Source organism: Ranitomeya imitator, chromosome 10 (assembly GCF_032444005.1).
Source record: "Ranitomeya imitator isolate aRanImi1 chromosome 10, aRanImi1.pri, whole genome shotgun sequence".
Classification (NCBI taxonomy): domain Eukaryota; kingdom Metazoa; phylum Chordata; class Amphibia; order Anura; family Dendrobatidae; genus Ranitomeya; species Ranitomeya imitator.
Genome location: NC_091291.1, coordinates 93,868,700 through 93,891,243, shown reverse-complemented (window position 1 = coordinate 93,891,243; position 22,544 = coordinate 93,868,700). Strand labels below are relative to the sequence as shown.

Below are 22,544 nucleotides of genomic sequence, written 5' to 3'. Positions count from 1 at the left end.
TACATCTGCAGTCTCATCTCTGCTACATCTGCAATCTCAGCTCTACTAGTTAAGCTTTTTCAGCTCTACTACATCTGCAACCTCAATTCTGCTACATCTGCAGTCTCATTTCTATAACATCTGCAAGCTCAGCACTGCTACATCAGCAATCTCAGCTCTGCTACATCAGCAATCTCAGTTCTGCTACATCTGGAATCTCAGCTTTGCTACATCTGCAGTCCCAACTCTGCTGCATCTGCAATCTCAGCTCTACTATATCTACTATCTCAGCTTTGCTACTTCTCCAATCTCAGCTATGTTACATCTGCAATCTCACTCTGCTACATCTCCAATCTCAGCTCTACTACATCTGGAATCTCACTCTGCTACATCTTCAAACTCAGCTCTACTACACCTGCAATCTCAGCTCTACTACACCTGCAATCTCAGCTCTACTACATCCACAATCTCAGCTCTGCTACATCTACAAGCTCAACTCTGCTACATCTTCAATCTCAGCTCTACTACACCTGCAATCTCAGCTCTACTACAGCTACAATCTCAGCTCTGCTACATCTGCAATTTCAGCTCTGCTACATCTTCAATCTCTCCTCTACTACACCTGCAGTCTCAGCTCTACTACATCTACAATCTCAGCTCTGCTACATCTGCAATCTCAGCTCTGCTACATCTTCAATCTCACCTCTACTACACCTGCAATCTCAGCTCTGCTACACCTGCAATCTCAGCTCTGCTACATCTGCAATCTCAGCTCTGCTACATCTTCAATCTCACCTCTACTACACCTGCAATCTCAGCTCTGCTACACCTGCAATCTCAGCTCTGCTACATCTGCAATCTCAGCTCTGCTACATCTTCAATCTCACCTCTACTACACCTGCAATCTCACCTCTACTACACCTGCAATCTCAGCTCTACTACATCTCCAATTTCAGCTCTGCTACATCTGGCTTTCACAGCACAAAGAGAAAGCTAAAAAATGAGAAACTCAGCTGTCAGGATATCAACATGTTCAAAGCAATTTGGTTGGGATCTGTACTGAGATCTACAGCTACTAATCCCAGCACAACTACCTGAGATTTGGGAAACTGAAATCTGCTGCATCTGTTATAGCTAGCAATTTCAGCTCTAGAACCCTTGGCACTTTCAGCTCCGCTATATTTAGCAGCCTTGACCCTCTTAAATGTAGCATTCTTAGCTCTGCTACACTTGACAAACTCGGCCCTGCTATATTTGATGTTCTCAGCTCTGCTACATTTATGTATATATGTATGTATATATAGGTGAAGTTATTTGCCCGGCCATGACACACATTTCCAGTCCCAGCATCGAAAACCTGCTGCAATTATCGTCAATTCATTAAATCGATAAAGTCGGGTTATTGTTCTGAAGCGGTGGGACACTTTCTTAGGAAGAAAAACTGCAGAAGCAAAGGGTTAACGGCAGCCAGTCATGCATGATTACCCCGTTAAGAGAGGAGACAGATTGCTCTATATACAAATCTATAAACCCTGGAATATTTCTTTGCACTGTGTGAGCAGCGGCCACGGCGGCGGTATTGATTTCTGAGCGCTCGGGGATCGGCCATAATAGAAGTGATTATTACTGTTAAACCAGCGCAGGTCACTGGCAAGACTCCTTCCTTCTATATACAGATGTAGCAGAGCTTAGATGTCGTGAAATGTACTGTAACATTTCAGTGAACTCATTCAGCTCTGCAGTGAGTTTGTCATATGGCACATGGTGGTGTTACGATAAAAGAATCTGTTGTTTCCCACTGGAAGAGTCACCATATTAGCTCAGCTTAGTAAATTGTCGTAGTTTTGACAAAGCACCATTACACCATTGAAATCCCCCATAGTCGGCTCTGCTACATCTGGATATTCAGTAAATTCATAGTCAATTTGTATTTGTGGAAATGTGAACTCGCTGGTGAATAATTATCTGCGGGAGCTTCTTATTTAGTACAATATCTTTTGCAAAGGATACCGGATAATTCTGGTTCGAATAGCGTAGAAAAGTAGCAGGGACATGAAAGTCCCCATGACTGCTCTGCCTGGCACTATTTATTGCACTTGTGAGTAAAGGAAGGGCAGTGATGGATATAATGCCAGCCTGCCTACTTGTACCAATACATTTATTGCCATCTTCTTCGATGAGAAAAAATGGAAGATATTTGTAAAAACAAGCAACTTTCCAATTTACTTCTTGTAAATATTAATCAGCATTCAGTCGAGTAATTTTTCTTGAATTTAGTATTTTCCAGTGCTTACAAGCTCTTTTCTATTATTGAGCTTGTAAGCACTGCACTATGGCTGGTTGGGATCGCTGGAGCGCACTGTTAGCTCTTGATCCTGGCCAGTTTCAGTGCTACTACCCCCGTCCTATGCTGCCGAGACAAAGCTTCCTCATAGTAGCATCGGAGAGTGCACACTTCTGACCGGTGGTGCAATGATGATGCTGGTCTGAACCGTGAATCAAGCAGAAACACAATGCCCCCCAAGAAGCAAGCTGGAGGCTGTGAGGCAGGGGAGCCGTGCTGTCCTGTAAGGAGAACGTTAACAGAGTACAGGCTGAATTAGCCAGCATCGGTGTCCTGATGACAGGGCAATCTGGATAAACGTAAAGGGTCTACCTGACAAGTTAGGACTAACCTTTTTACATAATCTCCTGATGACTGGATGCTGGTTGTGGGAAATAGAGGATTACATGGGCCCTGAATTATAATTTTTTTGTACATGAAACTTATAGGGTTGTCCACATTAGATACATTCTCTTGATTTGCTAAAGGGACCATTTTCAGAAGGAATAGTTCATTAAAAGCCCATTTCCATGCTGCCCTCAAACTGTGCTAGAAATATTTCACAAAATTGCAGATTATAATATGACTTAGCCAGAGGCATTACAAAAAGCTGGGGGTCCCCAATGTAACGAACCAATTATTATTGACCCTTATATCTATGTCATTCGTTTAAACATAGTGTAACTTTCATTTCAGGAGAACTTGCAGCAGAATGTCTGTGGCTGCCTCTAGCCTCTCCCCCTCATTTCAGGAGCACTTGCAGCAGAATGTCTGTGGCTGCCTCTAGCCTCTCCCCCTCATTTCAGGAGGACTTGCAGCAGAATGTCTGTGGCTGCCTCTAGCCCCTCCCCCTCATTTCAGGAGAACTTGCAGCAGAATGTCTGTGGCTGCCTCTAGCCCCTCCCCCTCATTTCAGGAGAACTTGCAGCAGAATGTCTGTGGCTGCCTCTAGCCCCTCCCCCTTATTTCAGGAGAACTTGCAGCAGAATGTCTGTGGCTGCCTCTAGCCTCTCCCCCTCATTTCAGGAGCACTTGCAGCAGAATGTCTGTGGCTGCCTCTAGCCCCTCCCCCTCATTTCAGGAGAACTTGCAGCAGAATGTCTGTGGCTGCCTCTAGCCCCTCCCCCTCATTTCAGGAGAACTTGCAGCAGAATGTCTGTGGCTGCCTCTAGCCCCTCCCCCTCATTTCAGGAGAACTTGCAGCAGAATGTCTGTGGCTGCCTCTAGCCCCTCCCCCTCATTTCAGGAGAACTTGCAGCAGAATGTCTGTGGCTGCCTCTAGCCTCTCCCCCTCATTTCAGGAGCACTTGCAGCAGAATGTCTGTGGCTGCCTCTAGCCCCTCCCCCTCATTTCAGGAGAACTTGCAGCAGAATGTCTGTGGCTGCCTCTAGCCCCTCCCCCTCATTTCAGGAGAACTTGCAGCAGAATGTCTGTGGCTGCCTCTAGCCCCTCCCCCTCATTTCAGGAGCACTTGCAGCAGAATGTCTGTGGCTGCCTCCAGCCCCTCCCCCTTATTTCAGGAGAACTTGCAGCAGGATTTCTGTGGCTGCCTCTAGCCCCTCCCCCTCATTTCAGGAGAACTTGCAGCAGAATGTCTGTGGCTGCCTCTAGCCCCTCCCCCTCATTTCAGGAGCACTTGCAGCAGAATGTCTGTGGCTGCCTCTAGCCCCTCCCCCTTATTTCAGGAGGACTTGCAGCAGGATGTCTGTGGCTGCCTCTAGCCCCTCCCCCTCATTTCAGGAGAACTTGCAGCAGGATATCTGTGGCTGCCTCTAGCTCCTCCCCCTCATTTCAGGAGCACTTGCAGCAGAATGTCTGTGGCTGCCTCTAGCCCCTCCCCCTCATTTCAGGAGGACTTGCAGCAGGATGTCTGTGGCTGCCTCTAGCCCCTCCCCCTCATTTCAGGAGAACTTGCAGCAGGATATCTGTGGCTGCCTCTAGCCCCTCCCCCTCATTTCAGGAGCACTTGCAGCAGAATGTCTGTGGCTGCCTCTAGCCCCTGCCCCTTATTTCAGGAGAACTTGCAGCAGGATTTCTGTGGCTGCCTCTAGCCCCTCCCCCTCATTTCAGGAGAACTTGCAGCAGAATGTCTGTGGCTGCCTCTAGCCCCTCCCCTCATTTCAGGAGAACTTGCATCAGAATGTATGTGGCTGCCTCTAGCCCCTCCCCCTCATTTCAGGAGAACTTGCAGCAGAATGTCTGTGGCTGCCTCTAGCCCCTCCCCCTCATTTCAGGAGAACTTGCAGCAGGATATCTGTGGCTACCACTAGTTCCTTTAATTCATTTCAGGAGAACTTGCAGCAGAATGTCTGTGGCTGCCTCTCGATCCTCCTATTCATTTCAGGAGAACTTGCAGCAGAATGTCTGTGGTTGCCTCTAGCCCCTCCCCCTCATTTCAGGAGAACTTGCAGCAGGATGTCTGTGGCTGCCTCTAGTTCCTTTAATTCATTTCAGGAGACCTTGCAGCAGAATGTATGTGGCTGCCTCTAGCCCCTCCCCCTCATTTCAGGAGAACTTGCAGCAGGATATCTGTGGCTACCTCTAGCTCCTTTAATTCATTTCAGGAGAACTTGCAGCAGAATGTCTGTGGCTGCCTCTAGCCCCTCCCCCTCATTTCAGGAGAACTTGCAGCAGGATATCTGTGGCTACCACTAATTCCTTTAATTCATTTCAGGAGAACTTGCAGCAGAATGTCTGTGGTTGCCTCTAGCCCCTCCCCCTCATTTCAGGAGAACTTGCAGCAGGATGTCTGTGGCTGCCTCTAGTTCCTTTAATTCATTTCAGGAGAACTTGCAGCAGAATGTATGTGGCTGCCTCTAGCCCCTCCCCCTCATTTCAGGAGAACTTGCAGCAGGATGTCTATGGTTACCCTCGCTCCTCCTATTCATTTCAGGAAAATTTGCAGCAGAATGTTTGTGGCTACTAGGGTTGCTCGATCCGATCATGTAAAATCGGAATTATACCGATTTTCACTATGATCAGAATTCCGAATCCTGATTCCAATCTTTGAATGTGATCGGAAATCGGAAGTGCGTTTTTTTTTTTTTGCACAATGCTTGTGATTGACACATGAACCACCCAATGAAGAGCCTGTGAAGTGTGGGCACATCCTGAAATGCAAGTAGGCATTTTAACTACTGGCATGACTGTGATTGGCTGTGATCAGGCACTATAAGGCCATGTTCACACGTTGCGGTTTTTACCGTGGATCTGAGGCGCATTTGACGCTGTGGATCTGCAGCAGTTTTCCGGGGATCTGTGCGGGCTGCTGGGGGTCTGTGCGGGCCTGTCGGGGGTCTGTGCGGGCTTTCTGGGGGTCTGTGTGGGCCTGTCGGGGGTCTGTGTGGGCTTTCCGAGGGTCTGTGCAGGCCTGTCGGGGGTCTGTGTGGGCAGCCGGGGGGTCTGTGTGGGCCTTTCGGGGGTCTGTGCAGGCCTGTCGGGGGTCTGTGCGGGCCTGTCGGGGGTCTGTGTGGGCCTGCCGAGGGTCTGTGCGGGCCTATTGGGGGTCTGTGCGGGCTGCCATGGGGTCTGTGCGGGCCTGTCCGGGGTTGTGCGGGCCTGTCGGGGGTCTATGCGGGCCTGTTGGGGGGTCTGTGCAGGCTGCCAGGGGGTCTGTGCGGGCCTGTCAGGGGTCTGTGCGTGCCTGTCGGGGGTCTGTGCGGGCCTCTCGGGGGTCTGTGCGGGCCTGTTGGGGTCTGTGCAGGCCTCTCTGGGGTCTTTGTGTGTGCAGGCATCGTCCGATGGAACTACAAGTCCCATCGGGCTATGCCTGCTACAATGACAGTGATTGGATACCAGTATATATAGCCAACTAGCATGGTAACACTAATAAGAATCAGAAGTCTGTACCACTAGTCACAACAGGACCTAAACGGCCTATCATCAAAAACATAGCAACAACAAAGAAAAAAGATGATAAACGGCCAAACAAGTATCATCGAAAAATATATAAACTTTATTCATTTTAAAATACAGCAAGTGTATGGAAAGTGACACAAAACATGGCGCCACAGGACTGGACGCTGCAGCAAAAACAGCAGGAGGCACGTGCACAGGAATATCAGTCCACAGAGTATAATAATCACATATTGCCAGACATAATTTCAGAAGAAATAAACAGAATGATGGAAATTAACCTAAAAACTAAGCATACACAAATAAATACGGCTATACGTGACAAAAACCCATTGGAGTGGGGGCACCCTGACGAAGGTGCTTTCACCGGGGGCGGAGGCGCGTTCCCAGGATCTTCAGTCCACATTGCGGCGGGTACCATTCGGTGGTGATTTCTGTCGTATAGCTGTATCATAGTATTTACTATTTATTGTGCAGATCGGCAGTCCTAGGTGTACTACCACTTTTACCCTTCACTGCCAATTTATTAGTACTCCTGGGACTGTAGTCTGCGGGGAATTATTTTGATCACCGTAGACGTTCTTGCTTCCCACTCCAATGGGTTTTTGTCACGTATAGCCGTATTTATTTGTGTATGCTTAGTTTTTAGGTTAATTTCCATCATTCTGTTTATTTCTTCTGAAATTATGTCTGGCAATATGTGATTATTATACTCTGTGGACTGATATTCCTGTGCACGTGCCTCCTGCTGTTTTTGCTGCAGCGTCCAGTCCTGTGGCGCCATGTTTTGTGTCACTTTCCATACACTTGCTGTATTTTAAAATGAATAAAGTTTATATATTTTTCGATGATACTTGTTTGGCCGTTTATCATCTTTTTTCTTTGTTGTTGCAATGACAGTGATTGACATATTAGCCAATGATGGGACAGTAGTTGTTCCATCATCCGGCTAATGTGTTGAATGTAAAAAAAAACCACAAACTTACATAGTACATACTACGTACAACACAATACATACATACAACATATATACTACATACATACATACATACAACATACATACTACATACTATGTGCATACATACTACATACATACATACTACATACATACAACATACATACTACATACATACAACATACTACATACATACTACAAACATACAAGATAGTACATACATACAACATACTACATACATACATACTACATACATACAACATTCTACATATATACTACATGCATACAGCATACATACATACAACATACATACCACATACATACATACAGTACATACTACATACATACAACATACATTCTACATACATGCTACATACATACAACATACATACACACAACATACTACATACATACTACATACATACAACATACTACATGCATACTGCATACATACATACAAACAACATACATACAAAATACTACATACATACTACATACATGTAACATACATACATACAACATACTACATACATACTACATACATACTACATACATACTACATACAATACATTCATACATTACATACAATACATACATATAACATACAGTGCATATAACATAGAGTACATACTCACCATCACTTGTCATTTTGATCCCCAAAGCCAGTGTCACCTGTAAAAATTTTAAGAATAACAAACAAACATTATACTCACTGATCCGCAGAAATCCACGAATGTCCCACGATGATCTCCTGTGGAGAGCAGCAGCATCAGCTGATGTGACTGCTCTCTAGGGGCACAGGAATACAATGACGGGAGGGAGGTATCCTTCCACACTGTATTCCTCCGCCACTGTAAAAAATAGTCCCTAGTCTCACTTTTGGCACTGCTGTGTGAGAAAGTTCCCCCGCGACAATGGCATAAAGTGAGACCAGTGAACTACAGTAACCTCTCAGTGATGCACTGCAGGAGCCATTGTCTTCTGTCAGTGTGTCTCTGGAGGTCCTATAGAGCAGTGTCATCACCCGATGTCACTGTTCTATAGGGGAGATCGTTGTGGCACACTCATTTTTAATTGGACTGTGTCGGAGAGGGAGTATACGTTTTATTATTTTACATTTTTTGCAGGCGCTGAAGTATGGTAAGTATGACTAATTTAAGAATAATAAAATACTTTTTTCTGGCTGTGTCTTTATTTTGTTTTTAACTCTTTCACTACTCTAGGATTAATAATGGATAGGCGTCTTATTGACGCCTCTCCATTATTAACCAGGCTTAATGTCACCTTACAATAGCAAGGTGACATTAACCCCTTATTACCCCATATCCCACCGCTATTCGGGAGTGGGAAGAGAGGGGCTAAGTGCCGGAATTGGCGCATCTTACAGAAGCGCCATTTCTGGGGAAGCTGTGGACTGGTATTTGTAGCCGAGGGGGCCAATATCCATGGCCCCTCTCTAGGCTATGAATATCAGCCCGCAATTGTCTGTGTAGCCTTTATGGCTATAAAATATAGGGGGACCCCACATCATTATTTTGGGGGGTCCCCCTATTTTAATAGACAGTAAAGGCTACACAGACAGCTGGGGACTTATATTAATAGCCTGGGAGGGGCCATGGGTGTTACCCCCTTTCCAGACTACAAATATTGGCCCCCAGCCGTCGGCGGCTTTCCATCTCTGGCGCAGAAAATTGCGCAGGAGCCCACGCCATTTTTTTCCGTTTTTTTTTTTATTAAATGCTCATTAAGAAACATCGGCCTTTTTATTATTTATCTATGGATATATCTTTATTATAAAGTGCTGCGGAATATGTTGGTGCTATATAAATAAAAATTATTATTATTATTATTATTATCGATCTATAGAAATATTTATAGATAGATATATCTATAGATACATAGATGTATCTATCCATATATCTGGCCGCTTTCACACATCAGGTTTTTGCCGACAGGCATAATCCTGCGAGTTCCGCCGGAACCATTTTTTTCTCATAGAGTTGTATTAGCGCCGGATTACGCCTAATGGCCACACGTTTGATCTATTTTTTGCCGGATAATTCAGAAAAGCTTTTTCCGGCGGACGGAGAAAACGTACAGAAGAACGGTTTCTCTGTCCTGCGAAAAAACGAACAGCGACAGATCCGGCAAAAAATGTATGAAACTGAGATCTGAAATGATGAATCCGGCCTCCGTATCCAGTTTTTCATGCATTTTTTCCATTGAAATCATGCACATCTTTCATTCTCTCTATCTAAAAAAAAATGATCAGTTGCATAAGTTTTTCACTATTTGCAACGGATCCGTTTTTTTGAAAAATTCGCCAGATCCTGCCTGATGGATAGATGTAGATGGATATATGGATAGTTAGACTACTTTCACACATCAGTTTCTTTCCGTCAGGCAGGATCCGGTGAATTTGTGGAAAAACAGATCTTTTGCAAATAGTAAAAAACTGATGCAACTGATCTGTTTTTTAGAGAGAGAACGGAAAATGTGCATGATTTCAATGGAAAAAATTCAAAAAAATTCGGAGTGGACAAGTCACATAAAAAATCTTGTCCAACCTGCAACCAATCACAAGCCGCGACGTCACCGCAAGGTCCTGCAAGAGCTGATTCAAAGGAAGAAAGGCTGCCGGTTAGTACCAGGGCGCGTCAGAGGGTAAGTATAGCGATATTTTTTATTTTAATTCTTTATTTTACACTTAAATATGGATTCCGATACCGATTTCCGATATTGCAAACATATCGCAACTCGGGATCAGAATTCCGATACCAGATTCAGAAGATCGCCGACTTCATGGCCGACCCCACACAGGTGTCGGGTCGGGTTTCATGAAACCCGACATTGCCAAAAGTCGGCGACTTCTGAAAATGGCCGACCCGTTTCGCTCAACCCTAATGACTACCAGTGTGTGGTGTACCATCCTCCTCTGGCCATACTACTTCCTCCTCCAATTCTTCCTCCTCCTCTTCATCAAAAAGTGTCCCCTGTCTGGACCTTTGTGAGTTGCTGTGTTGCCTGGCTAACAACCCATCCGTAGAGCTGACGCGGGCTCATGAAGGAAGGCTAGGGGAAAACCCCTCCCCCTCCTCCAGAACCCCGCCCCCAACCCACCGCACCCACAAACAAGGTAATTATACCTGATAGGTGAGTTTAAAAGGAACCGGGGGTTAACCCGGAACATTAACACCATAGCTCCCAATTAAAAACAAACGATATAATATAAGACCCCAAACGGCCAAACAGGCATGAAGACAAAATGTAACAATACACATACCATCCTCCCACTAAAATACAGTGAGTCATCCGTATGGTCTCAAACATGTATATAACCGATGGGACAATTCCGTTACCCCACCACAAAAAGACAATACATGTGACATATACACGTAGATCTGAGCGCGTGCAGGTATCATGCGCAGCGGAACATAACAAGTCCGGATACATGAGGGACTACAACTCCTTACAAAAAGACAGCCATATGAATTCTATCATTTAGGCCTGCCGGACCAACCGCACGCGTACGCATGATCCACTGCGCCTCTTTCCTAAGTAGAAGTTAATGCACATTGCCACCCTGTGCTGGAGCAACCACCCTCTCAATGCCTGCGAACGTAAGGACGTCGGGTCCCCTCGATGGGCATCCCTGGTATGCTCAAATAACCTTGGTGCGCCTATGCCAGTTCGAATTGACCTGTAATGCTCTCTAAACCGAGTACATAAATGCCTGATAGTTTTGCCGATGTAAAATCTCCTGCAGGGACAAAACACCACATAAACCACGTAATCGGTCTTGCATGATATAAACTGCTGGACAGTGTGTCTCACGGGCCCTATGTCCAAAGATCGTCCGGTTACATGCTGTTTACACGAAAGACAATGACCACAACGGAAATTACCTCTTGGAATGCACTGTTCTAACCAATTAGACCTAGGGTTAGAAACACGATTCCGCACCAGTACATCCCTGATCCGTGTGCTACGTCTATTGGATATGAGCGGCCCTTTCGCCACTTTGTCCGCCAGATCTCTATCTCCTGCCAGCACATGCCAATGTCTCCTAATCGAAGCCCGGATTTCACGGTCCATTGGACCAAACCGAAAACAAAAGGAAAACCGCTGACCCCCGGAGAGTCCATCACTGCCCGTCCCCGACCGTCCGTGTCCAGCCACCCGCTCCACTGCCCTCTGTAACACACTATCCGGGTAACCCCTCGCCCGGAGTCTATCACATAACTCCCCAGACTGCCTCTCAAATCCTGCCTGTGTGTTATTAATCCTTCTCGTATGGAGGAGTTGACTGTAAGGTAATGAGCGTCTGGTGTGTGCGGGGTGGAAACTACCAAAGTGTAAGACAGAGTTGGTGGCAGTGGGTTTTCGATGAACTGACGTGCAAATATCCCTGTCTTGAATCCTCACTGCTACGTCCAGGAACTCCAGACTCTCTCCCCCAAAAACGGAGGTAAAAGACATCCCCATAGTATTCAAATTCAAATAATCTACGAATGAATGGAAGCTATCCTCTGTCCCGTCCCATATCAGGAATACATCATCCACGAATCGAATGAAAACTTTGATGTGTTTGAGGAATGGATTATTGGCGGAATACACGTAAGTATCCTCAAAAGCTGCCAAAAACAAATTGGCGAAAGTACATGCAGCCGGGGTCCCCATGGCAGTCCCAGTGGGCTGTACATACCAGGTATCCAAAAACGTGAAGGCATTATGGGTGAGAATGAACCCAATGACTCCTACATGAGTGATTTTATGCTGCAGTGCCTTTGAAACAACCGACATATCGCTCGCATTCTCAACACTGATGTTTACTGGGTGGCCAGCCTCCTGGATCCTTGCTACCGGGACAACCTACAAACCCTGATAACACCATTGAACTGGGATCGTAAAATGCAAGAGTTCCAAGACACACTGGTACTTACAGTGATGTCCTCATATCCACCTGAGACAACTGCTTTGAGTGTTTCATATGGCAGCTCAGTGCCTCCAGGACGGGAAGGAAGCCGTCCACAGAGCAGGAGCAGCACCTCTGCAGAAGGCCAGTTCAGTCTTGCCAAAATGTGTCAAAGTTTTGTGTGCCCGCAACCACGTCATGCACCATCCCATACGGTTCCATTCAGCAGGACGCAGCATTACCGTCAGATGGTGGCAGACTACATGTCCAGCCATGTCAGTGTGTCCCAGGATGGTTCTGCCCCCTTTAAGTTTTAGGTCTCCAAGCTTGATATATGGCCAGAGCTTAGCCAGTATGCCTTGGAGGTGCTGGCCTGCCCTGCTGCCAGTGTGTTATCGGAGCGTGTCTTTTGCACCGCTGGTGGAGTCCTAACAGTCCAACGCATGTGCCTATCCAATGATAACGTTGATCACCTAACTTCTATAAAGATGAACCAGGCCTGGATCTCGCCAGACTTTGCAAGCCCTGCACCAGATGAGACTGAATAAGCACATGTCTGGCAACAGTCTCCAGGTCCACACTTGGCCCTCTGGCACCACTAGATTGATCAGCCCACCTGGGCTTCAGCACCGTCAGCTGTTGCTCGGAAGAGTCAGTCGCACAGTGAACAACCGCTGCTTTGTTTACAGGATTTAGCACCACAAGCTTTACTCTGGCTGTGCCACTGGGAAATCAGATACTCCAGTCCACCTACAAATACTCCAGTCCACCTACAAATACTCCAGTCCACCTGGGCTTCAGCACCTTCAGCTGTTGCTCGGAAGTAGCACAGTGAACACCCGCAGCCGTGTTGTCGGGGTTCAGCAACGCAAGCTGGACTCTGGCTGTGCGGCTGGCAATTCAAATTCTCCTGTCCACCTACAATGAATCCTGTCTGCCTGGGCCTCAGCACCGCTAGCTGTTGCCCTGCACTGTTTCTTCTGTTAGCTGGTTCTCAAGAGTGCTGGCAGGACAGTTGCCTCCTAGCTAGGCTCCGGGTTTCGGTAACATAGACTGGTTATCAGGGAGATGCACAACTTGATCTGCTTCTGCTCCGTGCCCCAGTAGAGTTAGCTGGGTCTCCAGAGTGCAGGTAGTCCAGGCGGCTCCTGATGTGGCTCTGGGTTCCAGTAACAGAAGCTGTCCTTTATTTTGGGGGTTAGTAACACATGTTAACCCTGCAGTCCAATAGGAGTTCCAGAACCGCCAGATGGTTCTCGATAGTGCCAATGGCACTTATACCTTCTGCTTAATAACAGAGCCCCAGCACCACCAGCTGGTTCTCAATAATGTCTTTGCCACAGGTTCCTTCTACACTGGTACTTCTTGGTGTTCCTCCGTGCACCTGAACTACATGCTTCACAAATTACAATTATAAATACAAGTACCAAAAGAAGAAGAACAAGAAGAACTAGAAGAAGAAGAACCAGACGAAGAACAACCGGAAGAAGAAGAACCGGAACCAGAGGAAGAAGAACCAGAGGAAGAACAAGAACCGGAACCAGAGGAAGAAGAACAACTGGAAGAAGAAGAACCGGAACAAGAGGAAGAAGAACCAGAGGAAGAAGAAGAACCGGAACCAGAGGAAGAAGAACAACTGGAAGAAGAAGAACCGGAACAAGAGGAAGAAAAACCAGAGGAAGAAGAACAACCAGAAGAAGAAGAACCGGAACAAGAGGAAGAAGAAGAACCAGAACCAGAGGAAGAAGAAGCGGAAGAAGAACCGCTACAAGAGAAAGAAGACCCAGAAAAAGAAGAAGAACCAGAGGAAGAAGAAGATGAAGCAAAGGTTTAGGACATTAAAGAATCAGAAGCACCAGTACCCAAAGCACCAGAACCAGAAGAACCAGATACCATAAGACCAGGAAAAAAAAAAATAAGCAGAATAAGAATAAGCAGAATGATAAAATGCAGAAGAAGGAAAAAATAAGACTAAGCAGAAGAAGATAAAACAGTGTCCATTCCTCCTCGTGGTACCCCTGGAGGCTCCCTGCTGATCCGGGGCAAGCTGAATGCGAACCCCTCCCGGTGAGAGTCCTCTGAGAAAGGCCTCCCGGAAGGTGTATTTTTCAAATGTCGCTAAACCATGCAAAGTTCTTATATTTAAACCTACTCCAACACAACACAGGAATAGGGCAAGCAAAATTAATTTATTTGCTTTTTTTTAACAATAATCACATTTTCTTAAAAAAAGCTATCAGAATGAGCTATTTAAAATAGAAGGAAGAATGGTAACAAAAAAAATGAAATTAATAGTGGGTAGAACTTGGTACTATTTATTGTACCCAGGCCAAGGAACAGCAAACATGGCATCAATGCTGCTGCCGCGGAATGATGTGCAGACAAAAATGTAGGCAGGACTCTTGCTACAGCACACTCTACTTTCGATTGTAGTGCGCAGCTTTAGATCTCTTCAACATTTTTATTGACTGTGGCGACTGGGCGTTAGCTGTAGACTAGAGCCTTCCAGCATCTTGTCATGTGCGACGTGAGTCAGAAAGATGTTGGTGTGATTTCGGGCCATCAGTATCTATAGTGAATTTTGTGGTTTTCCCTGCTGGTTCCAGTGTATGGCCTCCCTGCATCTCAGGCGTAGATTGCAGCGGAAGCGACAGACAATCATTTAAGAACCGTTTTTGCCCTTGATCTTAGCGGAAAAAAGAGCGAAGCCGGCACCTCGGCCTGGGAGATCCACAGGTGTGATAATGGTATCTACAACGCTGTGCCCACCGTTGAAGAATAAAATAAAATGAATGAAGAAAAAGTAAATTCCAAAGAATTTGCCAAGCATTATGTTATTATTTTGACCCGTAGACCAAATGTTCCCCATTATAACCGCTATTCATACTAAAAACAGTACTTGTGCCCATTATTATTTGATTTCTCTTGCTCCACTGCCTCCGATTACCAATTTTACATGATATTTTGGCGTTTTTAGTCATTTAGAAAACACCACAATGTTAAATAGGTGTTTTAGGAATTCCGATTTTTTTTATCCCCATTAACTTCAATGAGGATCGGAAATCAGAATTCCCGATCGCCGATTTTCAAGTGTTAAAGGACCGATCCTTTCCGATCCGATTTTTAAGGTGATCGATAAACCCTAGTGGCTACGTCTAGCTCCTCCACCTCATTTCTGGAGAACTTGCAGCAGAATGTCAGTGTCTACCTTTAGCTCTAATCCCCTAGTTTCTGGAGAACTTGCAGCAGGATGTCTGTGTCTGCCTCTAGCTCCTCCAGCTCATTTATGGAGAACTTGCAACAAGATGTCGATGTTTTCCTCTTGCTCATCCACCTCATTTCTAGAGAACTTGCAGTAGAATGTTTGAGTTGGCCTCTAATTCCTCCATTTTCCTCCCCTTTCCTCTCTACATAGAATCTTATGACCACCAAGTGTCATCTCTTTTCTCAGTAGTGAGAAAACCTGTCTTCACTGAATACAGACTGTCCATATATTATTCATGATGTGAGGGTGATAAATCAATCCAAGAGGAGAAAGGAGCAAATTTCTCTAAATTAAAATGTTTCCTATTTCCATGTGCGCTATTGATTTATGAATTACAAATTAAGACCATGGTTATACTTTGATTCATGGTGTAAGGGTGGGCCAGGGCAGTAGTCATGGCTGAGGACTTCTGCTCCATCACACCCTGGCCTCCCCTCACAAAAACATAGTGTCCATTAGTAAGTGTACCTTTGTCTTCAGGTCCAACTCCTTCAGAGTCTCCTCTCTTCTGTAGGGGACTCTCTCTAGAAGATTTCATACAAACTGAGGCACAGTCCATTGCAACTTTTGAATGAACGACTTTACTAGTTTCTTTACACAGCACATCCTTGTACTCCACAGCTTTTGTCACAGGTTGCATAATACACTTTTCTTCATCTTTCCCTACGCTTCTCTCATGGCTGCACAGCACGTACCCGGGTCGGACCGTCCCAGTCGGTCTCTCAGCATCCTACCTGTTTGCCTATGCCACAGTTAGACACTCTGTCTGTTTCGCCCCAGACATCAGATCATCTGTACCCGAAGTCTGTTGCCACATGGTGAGTGACCTGCCCTTCTACTCTGCCATAGCTTCTCCTGTGGTACTTCTTATTGCCTCCTGTAACTTACGGGGACCTACCGCCTTTAACGGTAACGCAGCATCCTCTCTGCTTACACAAACTGCGGTTGGGGACTCCCTCAGCCGTCTCGTCCCGGATGTGAGAGCATCAGCCCATGCGACAGGTTGCAACATCATGGAGTCTCCTACGTCCCTGTACTCTCCTGGCCTTTCCTTCAACTTCTGCACCAGGCTGCTGTATCCCACTGTAGCTCTATCTTGCTGCTTTCCTGGCCTGTTGCTGTCCAGACCTATGGCTATGGATACCTGGGCTCCTGTCTTAAAATGTTTCGGGGCTAACTGCCCTGTCAGAGCGCTCCCGCCCGACTGATTCAAATTCCAGATATTTTCCAGCTTAATGGCCATTAGCTCCTCCCACTTAACCATTTACAAGTTGAGTATCATTCCACCCCCATCTATTGGGCCAACTAGGGTACTACACTCTCCCCAATAAATATTAGAAACAATACAATATTCAAAAGCATAAATAAGCATTAAATATCCATAACATATTTCATGGCTTTAGTCAACCACCTTACAGTGGTATAATCCATAAGGAGTATTTGTCACCATGGGTGTCCTATGTATTTGGTCTGTAGGTGTCTGTAGGTGTCAGTAGTGAGATTTGCAAGATTTCTTCATGCTCTGAAAAGTATATTGAATATATGTGTTATTGCAATGTTTTCAAATTAATCAAGTTTTTTATAAAACTTGATTTTTGCCATAAATATGTAATGTTTGAGCTAAATGCCACTGTTCTTCTAAATCTGAAGTTCTTCTTTTTTTGTTCTTGCTCTTCTCTGTTCCTAAAATGCGTCGGCCTCTTACTTGTATGTGAATCTAGTTTTGTTGGCCATGTGAGTTATCCAATATGTTTCCCTCTGAGTGTATTCTTGAACATCATTCCCCATTGGCTAATAAAACTAGATTTATATACAAAGAGGAGAAGGTTATTGTTGTGAATTCTGTTTTCGAATTCCCTCCTGTGGTCATGAATGGTACTTCGGCGAGTTCTGTCCATGGACTCCCTCTGGTGGCTGTGAGTGGAGCTGCTGCTTCTGAGGTTCCTTCCACAGGTGACATAGTTTATTCTTTGGCTGCCTGTTCTATTTAACTCCACTCAGATCGTTACTCCATGCCACCTGTCAATGTTCTTGTACTGGTTCAGTTCGCTCTTGGATCTTTCTGGTGACCTGTCTACTCCAGCAGAAGCTAAGTCCCTGCTAGCTAATTATTTGTTCATTGTTTCCTTGTCCAGTTGGCTATCATGATTTTGTCTTGCTAGCTGGAAGCTCTGGGATGCAGAGTGGCACCAGCGCACTGTGAGTCGGTGCGGAGGTCTTTTTGCACACTGCTTGGTTTTTTGTAGTTTTTTTGTGCTGACCGCAAAGATACCTTTTCTATCCTCAGTCTGTTTAGTAAGTCGGGCCTCCCTTTGCTGAAACCTGTTTCATATCTGTGTTTGTGACTTTCATCTTGGCTCACAGTCAATATATGTGGGGGGCTGCCTTTTCCTTTGGGGAATTTCTCTGAGGCAAGGTAGGCTTTATTTTCTATCTTTAGGGCCAGTTAGCTCTTAGGCTGTGAAGAGGCGTCTAGGTCGTGTTAGGTACGCTCCACGGCTATTGCTAGTTGTGTGATAGGATTAGGGGTAGCGGTCAGCAGAGTTCCCACTTCCCAGAGCTTGTCCTGTGTGAGTTTAACCATCAGGTCGTTCCGGGTGCTCTTAACCACCAGGTCCATAACAGGTTGTATATCAGGGGCAGAGAGGCAGAGGATCAAAAAAAATGTCAGATTCTGGAGATCAGCAGCATTTGCATCACATAAAACAATTACAGATAAATGGCAAGTCAACGGCCCTCTTTAACCCCTTCCCGATATGACATGTAACGGCATTAACCCCTTTCTGACCTCGGACAGAATACTATGTCCGAGGTGAGAGCCCCCGCTTTGATGCGGGCTCCGGCAGTGATCCCGCGTCAAAGCTGGGACATGTCAGTTGTTTTGTGCCTGCAATAGCGGTGGGTGGAATTGCGATCCACCCGCTGCTATTATCTAGTTAAATGCCGCTGTTAAACGCGCTTCCGGCCATCGGGCCAGAAATGAGTGCATTGTTGACCCCGTCACGTGATCGGGGGTTAGCGATGCATTGGCATGACAACCAGAGGTCTATTGAAGACCTCTATGGTTGTTGATGCCGTCTTGCTGTGAGTGCCACCTTTTGGTCGGTGCTCATAGCAATCCTGTAATTCAGTTACATAGGAGAAATCTATGCATTGCTCCTATGTAGCAGAGCTGATCAAGTTGTGCCAGCTTCTAGCATCCCATGGAGGCTATTGAAGTATGGCAAACGTTAAAAAAAAATATGAAAAAATAAATAAATAAAAGTTGAAATCACCCTACAATCAAACCTACACATATTTGGTATCGCCACGTTCAGAATCTCCAGATCTAGAAATAAAAAAAGGACTTACCTGATCACTAAACAGCGTAGCAAGAGAAAAATTCGAAATGCCAGAATAAAATTTTTTGGGTCGCCGCAACATTGCATTAAAATGCAATAACGGGCGATCAAAAGAACATATCTGCACTAAAATGGTATCATTAAAAACATCAGCTCGGCACGCAAAAAATAAGCCCTCACCCAACCCCAGATCACAAAAAATGTAGACGCTACGGGTATCGGAAAATTGTGCAATTTATTTTTATCAAAGTTTGGAATTCTTTTTACCACTTAGATAAAAAATAACCTAGACATATTTGGTGTCTGTGAACTCGTAGTCACCTGGAGAATCAAAATGTCAGGTCAAATTTAGCATTTAGTGAACCTAGCAAAAAAAAAAAACAATTGTGGGATTGCACCTTTTTTGCAATTTCACCGCACTTGGATTTTTTTTCCCGTTTACTAGTACAAGACATGCTAAAACCAATGATGTCATTCAAAAGTACAACTTGTTTCTCAAAAAATAATCCCTCATATGGCCATATTGACAAAAAAGTAAAAGAGTTATGGCTTTGGGAAGGAGGGGGAGCGAAAAACGAAAACGCAAAAGCGAAAAAAGCTGGGGTCATGAAGGAGTTAAAAAAAATAAACAAAAAACCTATTCAAAAATTGCTGTTTTTGTTCATTCTGCCTCCAAAAAATCGGAATAGAAAGCGATCAAAAAATGTCATGTGCCCGAAAATGGTACCACTAAAAATATCAACTTGTCCCGCAAAAACAATCTCTCACAAGACTCTGTCAGCCAAAATATAAAAAAATTATAGCTAGCAAAATATGTCAATGCAATTTTGCAATGAAAAGTGTTTTTTAGTGTTTGACAGCAGCTAAACATAAAAAAGATATAAATCTGATATTGCTGTAATTGCCCCGACTGGAATAATAAAGTTGTCTAATCACTTATACCACATAAGGAAAGGCGTAAAAAATAAAATAAACCAAATTTTACAACTGCTGCTGATTGGTTAATTCTGTCTCCCAAAGATCGCAGTAAGGCTCGGCTCACATTTATCCTGCGCTCTGTGCTGAGCACTTACACCGAGGTTTCTGTGTAAATCTCAGAAATAAGAAGATTAAGAAGGAACTCTCGGCAGAAGATTCCCTATAATGAGGTAGGGGAGGCGCTGTGGACTCTGTCTGGCCTACGATCCGGCGGTGTTCGTCTTTCTAGGTGTGCATAAAAGTGCCACAGTTTTGTGCACCTCTGAAAAGAATGACAATGCTGAACAGAGTCCAGACATAGTCTAGAGTAACTCTGCTGCCTCATTATAGTGAATAGATTCCCTTGGAGGTTTCATCTGAATCACATTACTCAAAGGTTTAGATGGACACCTCAAAGTAAATGCTCAGCGTAGAGCGACGGATAAATGTGATCCCAAATGTTATGTAAAATATTCCCAACAAAAGTTTCAACTCAATCCACAAAAAAGCAAGTCCCTGCTCAGCTCGGTCATCTACTAATAGAAAAATAGGGACTTCCGTGTTACTGGTAGTACAAAGACTCTGGAAAAATGCTATAACTTTTCGTCGCCAAAAGAAGTTCAGAAAATTTTGCACTCCCAAATACAAATGTCCCCCTACCTCCTGAGCCCCAGTGTGCCTAAACCATATGTAATGTCCATATGTTTGGCATTCATGTAGCGATGACAGCCCACCTAATTTACAGGTGATTGTCTCCAGCAGCATGAACTGGTCATAGCATACAGGGTCACTACAATGAACTGGCCACTACAATCTACTGGTGACTACAATATACTGGTGACTAGGGTTGAGCAAAACGGAATATACTCACCCTCGGACGCGCCCTGCTTCTTTCCGCGCCCTGCTTCTTTCTTTTCATAGCAATCCTGTAATTCATCTACATAGGAGCAATCTATGCATTGCTCCTATGTAGCAGAGCTGATCAAGTTGTGCCAGCTTCTAGCATCCCATGGAGGCTATTGAAGTATGGCAAACGTTAAAAAAAAAATATGAAAAAATAAATAAATAAAAGTTGAAATCACCCTACAATCAAACCTACACATATTTACAAACCTACACCCTACAATCAAACCTACACCTACAAACTATTCTAGCAGGGTACGTCCGAGGGTGAGTATATACCTAATAGGAATATACTCACCCTCGGACACGCCCTGCTTCTTTCCGACAGCCTTCCTTCCTAAGAATCAGTGCTTGCAGGACCTTGCGGTGATGTCGCAGCTTGTGATTGGTCGCGCGAGCGGTCACATGGACGGTCGCGCGACCAATCACAAGCAGCGACGTCACCGCAAGGTCCTGCAAGCGTTGATTCGAAGGAAGGAAGGTTCCCGGTTAGTACCAGGGCACGTCCAAGGGTGAGTATAGCGATATTTTTTATTTTAATTCTTTATTTTACACTTAAATATGGATCGCAGGGCCTGAAGGAGAGTTTCCTCTCCTTCAGACCCTGGGAACCATTGGAAACCCAATGCACTGCATTGGGTTTCGAGTTTCGGCCGACCCCGACCCCGACTTTTTTATAGGATTGGCCGATTTCACTCGACCCGACTTTTGAAAAAGTTGGGTTTCGTGAAACCCGACCCGATCCTATAAAAGTAAAAGTCGCTCAACCCTACTGGTGACTACAATGTACTGGGCACTTCAATAGCAGTTTGCAATATTCACTCAGCAAGATCCACTGCTGCTGCTTTTTTATAGACAACATTCATCAAGTCAAAATCATCACTACACCTGTAGATAAGTTACCAATGGGGTATAATTTCAAAAATGGGGTCACTTGAGGGGGGATTCTGCTCTTCAAGCAATTGGGGGCTCTGTATATGGAGTCCACAAACTATTCTAGTGAAATCTACGCTCCAGGAGCATAATAGCCTTCTGTCCCTACCGAGTCTCGCCGTGTAGCTAATCAGTACTGTACAGCCACTTATGGGGTGTTTCTCCATTCAGAAGAAATTATGTGACAAATTTCAGTGACATTTTTACCCATTTCCCAGTGTGATAATGTAAAATCTGGGGCTAAAATAAAATTTTGGTGGTAAAAATGTAATTATTTTTTCTTCATTGCCCAGTGATACAAAATTCTGCGACGAACCTGTTGTGTCAATATGATCACTGCACCCATAGATCAATTCATTGAGTGGTGTAGTTTGTAATATGGGGTCACTTATGGGAGGTTCAGCTGTTCTGACACCTCAGGGGCTCTACTAATATGACATGGCACCCTCAAAGCAGTCCAGCAAAATCTGAACTTCAGTATGGCGCTTCTTTCCTTCTGAGCTTTGCACTGTGCCTCAAAAGTAGCTTTTGACAACATATGAAGTATTGTTGTACTAAAGACAAATTGCATAACAAATTTTGAAGGAAATTTTCCCCTGTTAATTTTGTGGAAATAAAAAAAAAAATGGGGCTAAAAGAACATTTTTGTGGGAATTTTTTTTTTAAATTTTCATGGCTAAAAATTATGAACTTCTGGGAAGCAGCCAGGGATTCAAAGTACTCGTCACCACACATCTAGATATATTTCTTAAGTGGTCTAGTTTCCAAAATGGGGTCACTTGTTGGGGTTTCCACTGTTTAGACATATCAGGCGCTCTCAAAACACTTCACGACACCACAGAACATTCCATCAAAAACTTGTTTTCCAAAACGTCACTACGTCCTTTCTGAGATCTGCCGTGCACCCAGTTTCCCCCCACATATGGGGTATCTGTGTACTCAGGAGAAATTGCACAACTAATTTTCGGGTCCATTTTCTCCTGTTACCCTTGTAAAAATAAAAAAAATTGGGGGCTAAAAAACATTTTTTTGAGGGAAAAATTAGATTTTTTTTATTTTCACAGTTCAATGTTATTAACTTCTGTGACACACCCTGGGGTTTAAGGTTCTCACCACA

At 44.8% G+C, this 22,544-nt stretch overlaps 1 protein-coding gene across 2 annotated transcripts in view; it reads left to right on the top strand.

Moving 5' to 3' along the window:
- MMEL1 (membrane metalloendopeptidase like 1) overlaps positions 1 to 22,544 on the top strand; it is a 469,687-nt gene that overhangs the window by 166,479 nt on the left and 280,664 nt on the right. The gene's annotated exons all lie outside the window — the stretch shown is intronic.